Source organism: Pygocentrus nattereri, chromosome 11 (assembly GCF_015220715.1).
Source record: "Pygocentrus nattereri isolate fPygNat1 chromosome 11, fPygNat1.pri, whole genome shotgun sequence".
NCBI classification, from domain to species: domain Eukaryota; kingdom Metazoa; phylum Chordata; class Actinopteri; order Characiformes; family Serrasalmidae; genus Pygocentrus; species Pygocentrus nattereri.
This window is the reverse complement of record NC_051221.1, coordinates 14,697,812-14,703,815: the sequence shown is the minus strand read 5'-3', so window position 1 is coordinate 14,703,815 and position 6,004 is coordinate 14,697,812.

Here is a 6,004-nt window from a genome sequence, read left to right as displayed (position 1 = left end):
GGGGGCGTGGTCTGTTGGAACCTGCTGCGGCTCCTTCCGGAGTTTTCTCAAGATATTGACTTAGAATCTCAAAATAACGACGTTTTCTCAAAATATTGACTTAGAATCTCAAAATAACGACGTTTTCTCAAAATATTGACTTAGAATCTCAAAATAACAACGTTTTCTCAAGATATTGACTTAGTATCTTGAAATACTGACTTATTTTCTGAAAATATTGACTTATCATGTCGAAATAACGACTTATTTCCTCATAACATTGACTCAGTATCTCAAAGTAATTACTTCTTTTCTGAGAGGATTGACTTAACTTATCTCAAAATATTGACTTTGCTTCTCAAAAGAGTAACATTTAGTGTCTATGTTGACTTATTTATTCAAAATATTTATATGAGCACATTCATATTCTACAATGGCATTTATATTTTATAATGACTCGTTTTCTTAAATGATGGACTCGGTTTAAATTCGGATTATGCGTCTCAAAATATTTACTTATGTTCTCAAAATATTCACAGCATCTGCTAAGACTTATGATGATATATTCACTTCTTTTCTTGGCCTATTTTCTTGGGATTTTGAGATTCTATGAGCTCTTAAATTTGAAAATGTAAGGAATTGGGGTAGTAATTCATTATAATAAAATAGTAAGTCTTGATATAGTAAGTAATTATTTTGACACAATAAGCCAATATTTTGGTCATCATTTTGAGATAAACCGCCCTGCGATGGACTGGCGACCTGTCCAGGGTGTATCCTGCCTTCCGCCCGAAAACTGCTGGGATAGGCTCCAGCTCCCCCCCGCGACCCTGACGGAGAAGCGGCTTGGAAAATGGATGGATGGATGGATGGATTTTGAGATAAACCAATATTTTGAGAAAATAATTAATTGTATTTAGATATAAAGTCAATAACTCAGGAAAAAAGTCAATATTTGAGTACTGTATTAATATTTTCAAACGCTGCAGCCAGAAACAGTAGCAGAGAAAAACCACTAGAGCTGGATTTATTCTCCTCTACCTGGCAGGATGGGCTTCCATACTTGGGCATGAGACACCAGTAGCCTGTTAATGTTGTTTTTCCTTGTTGGTTTCATATGAAGAATAACATGAGTGATGTGCTGCTTCCAAAAGCAGAAATGTAGCCTTTGACATAAGCACTGAAATATAATATCATCTATTTAACTAGACAAAATCTCCACTATTTGTAGGACGTTTGCTTTAGAAATAAATTAGCATTTTTTTAGATCACAATGACTTCAACATTATGAAAAACTGCACATTCAGTTAAGTGTGTCCCAATATGTTACTGGTAGTGTAGTTAATTACTAATGACGGTGTTTACCTTATTGTTTATTAAACATCTATTCTATAAGCATCAATGACATGTTCCTTTAAAATAAAATAAATGCTCCAAAATTAAACTGGGTAGAGACCAGGAAATACGAAGGCTGTGTATATATATCCATATATGTATATATACACCTATCAGGCATAACTTTATGACCACCTCCTTGTTTCTACGCTCATTGTCCATTTTATCAGCTCCACTTACTCTATAGGAGCACTTTGTAGTTCTACAGTTACAGACTGTAGTCCATCTGTTTCTCTGATACTTTGTTACCCCCTGTTACCCTGTTCAGGACAGTGAGAAGAGACAGTGTTTAGAAACTCCAGCAGCACTGCTGTGTCTGATCCACTCAGACCAGTGCAACACATATAAACACACCACCACCACATCAGTGTTACTGCAGTGCTGAGAATGATCCACCACCCAAATAGTACCTGCTCTGTGAGGGTCCATGGGGTCCTGACCACTGAAGAACAGGGTAAAAGGGGGCTAACAAAGTATCAGAGAAACAGATGGACTACAGTCTGTAACTGTAGAACTACAAAGTGCTCCTATAGAGTAAGTGGAGCTGATAAAATGGACAGTGAGCGTAGAAACAAGGAGGTGGTCATAATGTTATTCCTGATTGGTGTGTGTGTTTGTGTGTGTGTGTGTGTGTGTGTGTGTGTGTGTGTGTGTGTGTGCTCCTCCTGAAATAATGAGTGTCTTCCAAAGCATAGATGCTTGAAGTGCCCTAACCTTTGTCTTAACGCTACCCATATATGGATGTGATCTCATTAAAAATTCAAATGAAATAAAAATGGACAGATTTGTGATTCTTCTATCAGCCACCACAAGGTGGAGTGCCGTGACTGCACTGTGTGAGCTGGTGGGTTCTGTACCATTCAGGGTAAATACAGGCAGAGATGAACAGTGGGTGGATTTCATTTATTTAACCTACAGGGGTCACCTGGTGGTCACCTCCTTCCCTGTGGCTTTGTTCTCAGTGGAAGAAGCTGCAGGGGGCTTGTGTGGTTCAACTGAGCTTTCTAGAGCTCAACAGCTCTGATTAAATTCTACAACATTTACGAGATTTTCCCAGTTCTGCTGTCGAGCCCTGTCTGCACTGCTCATGCTAGTGCTTTTCGTGCTTTAGCACACCTAATTCACCTCATCAGCTCATCAGCAAACATGCCATTAGGTGTAAATGGGTACGGAGGAGGAAAAACATTAAACCACAGTTTTCTGACTTTAAACAGTTCTATATATTTTTTCTGCAGTAAATTGCCTGTTTCAGCTTCAGAAGGATTTAATCATGTGGTGAGGGAAACACATCGCTGTCCAGGGAAACCCCCTCCACCCTGTCCATCAGTGGTACAGGGCCAATGGGTGGATGATAATCAGATGGGCTGCAGTCAGTAATTGTACATTTTTCTGACAAAATTGCCAAAGCATGCTGTATGCTAATGTGTTGGTAGCTCGCTAGCTAAATCCCCTGTTCCACCTTAAATGGTGCAGCTGTATTGATGGCTGAAGCACCAGAATGTAACTGCTGTTTCATTTAAGGTGGAACAGGGAAATTTGAGCAAGAAGCATATCACTGAAGAATTAGGGGCGGGAGATAATAAATAATTGTCATATAGCCCCCCCCCCTCCCCCTGCAACCCCCCCCCCCCAACCCTTTTTTTAATCATATGTAACTAAGCCTAAATGTAACTAAAGCCCAGCATTGAGGTTGAACTTTACCCTCCTCTACTGTCACTGCAGACTGGCAGGGTTGTCTACAGAGCAGCACTAGCAGCCTGTTAGTGAAGCAGTGTACTTGGTTGTTTGAGGGTTGTCTCATTTCATACAGGAAGATTTCAAGCTCTACCCCTAACTTAGTTTCAAGGGGCAAGCTCAAGCTGACACTAGAAAAAAGGGCTATGGGTATAATAAAAAAATGGAACTGGGCCAAAGTCCTCGTATTGGAATGGAGGACGTACTGAAGGCAAAGTTGTTAAGGCTTCTGTGTAGTTTTTGAAAGTATCTTTTGAAAATTGTTTCTTGGCTGCTTAATGGCCATTTTGATCATAAATTAAGTCAATTTAAAGGTGATCTGAGTACTGCAGGTCTTTTTAATTAACTGGAAACTCAGTGTAAACTATTGTTCTGCTTCTCCATATTGCAGTTGCAGGCTTGGTGTCTCTCTGTGCTGAACAGAGTGTTCTAGGCCACTGAATAGTAATCTGTGTACCCCTTCACAAGTTCATGGCCAAAGAGTGGGGGTACATGATACGGTACTGTGCAAAAGTCAGAGTCCATCCATCCATCCATCCATTTTCTAAGCCGCTTCTCCGTCAGGGTCGCGGGGGGGAGCTGGAGCCTATCCCAGCAGTCTTCGGGCGGAAGGCAGGATACACCCTGGACAGGTCACCAGTCCATCGCAGGGCAAAGTCAGAGTCGACCCTTAAAAATAAGGAAAATAAGTCAAAAAATACAGTTTCCAAAGCAGGAGTTCAACAATGATTTTTTAAAAAATGAACAAATTGGTCTCGCACAATCATGCAAGACGTGGTAGACCACCACAAGTGACCCTCATCAGATAAACAGCACTTAAAGCTTCATCTCAGAGAGAGAGGTGAAAATCAAGCTGGTTCAGACCTGAAAACATCCACAGGTGTTTCTGTCCATCCTTCCACTGATAGAAGATAACTCAGCGCTATGGGTCTGAAAGGATGTGTAGCTGTCAAGAAGCTACTCAGAAAAGGAAAATAGAAAAAAAAGAAGAGAAAGGAAACTAAATGGACTGACCACCCAGAGTCCAGAGCTCCACATCACTGAATGTGTTTATGATCACTTGGACCGTGAGAAGCCGAGAATTGACTGAACTCTGGAAGTGTGTAAAAGTTTTTGCAAATTGCTTTGAAAAAACTTAGTCTGTAGACTTAGTTTCCATATATGGAAATTAAGCTGTAAAAACAGCTCATTTTTAATTAATTGTTTTTGTGATGTAACAAAAACCAACACATTTTACATGTATCTGGCTATTTATAGCCCCATCCTTTCACACTGAAGTTAATCAGTGTTTCAGTCTGGGCTGCTTTTTGACTAAGGCATAATACAGAACAGCCCATGAGAACAGAATGTTTACATACATTAATCTTAAAGACACAGTAACAAAAACAGCCTGCTTAATTCAAAGAGAAATATGTTTGGGATTATCAGATCATGAGAAGCAGAAAATGCAACCAACGTCTAAGACTGAACTTTGGAGCTTTGTTAAATATCTCTGCAGATTGCTCTGAAAAACTAACAGCAAGGTCCAATCCCATTTCACCCCTTGCCCCTACCACTTAGCCCTTAGCCACCCACTTCGCGTGTTCAAGCCTAGGGGTAGGGTGTCCCGATTTTTGTTGAGATAGAGGGGGTTGAGGCAGTGTTAGGGCTACATGGCCCTCCAAACAGAGGATTTTCAGAGACACACTCCAAATGTAGTGTTATAGGAAAAAAAAGAAAAACTGGCAAGATCTCTACACAAGTGACTGTTTTAATGGATTGTGGTCCTTTTCTTCAGACATGAAACCAGAGTACAACCAACATAGAGATACAAACATCCAACACAGACCGATACGTCAAACAAAGACCGGCGAGCACAAGGGCCAAACACAGGGCTTAAATACACCGGGAAAATGAGGGTCAGGTGAAAACAGTCAGGGTGGAGTTACAAAACCAAAACAAACGCACATGGAGTGGGAGGAGCCAATCGTGACAGTGAACAGACAGACGGAGAACGCGAAACAGGAACAGACGGACACCCAACTCCAGACACAGCAACAGACGGACACCCAACACCAGACACAGGAACAGACGGACACCCAACACCAGACACAGCAACAGACGGACACCCAACACCAGACACAGGAACAGACGGACACCCAACACCAGACACAGCAACAGACGGACACCCAACACCAGACACAGCAACAGACGGACACCCAACACCAGACACAGCAGCAGACGGACACCCAACACCAGACACAGCAACAGACGGACACCCAACACCAGACACAGGAACAGACGGACACCCAACACCAGACACAGCAACAGACGGACACCCAACACCAGACACAGGAACAAAGTGACCGCTGTGCCCTGATTGGTGCTCTGGCTTCTCGCTTCTTTGGTTTTGATGTTACATTTTTTATACACACATAAACCAAAAGGAACGACAGATTTTGTGCAATATAGTGGAGGAAAAAGTCAGATACTTGACTTTGAAATCTAGTGGAGTGAAAGTAAAAAGGCTTATTTTCCCAAAATGGAAAACCGTCAATATCTCAGTACTGCAGCTGTTTCTAATTAACAGGAAACTCAGCGTAAACTATTACTAACTAAGCAGTGGCTCTCAGTTGCAGGCTTGGTGTCTCTCTGTGCTGAACAGAGTGTTGCCTACACGTTCTAGGCCACTGCATAGTAAACTGTGTACTCCTTCGCAAGTTCAGGGTCAAATTTTTGCTGCACAACCATTTGAAGAAGAACTGTCGGGTAGGTTGCATAGGTATGTATATAGGGCCATTCGGACACAATGACATTCTGGCTGGTGAGCTTTAAGTTCAAAACATCCTGGCTCGTTTTCTGTGCTGTAATTTATACAGTTTATGAAGGTGCCAGCACTTTCTTTTGAACATATCGG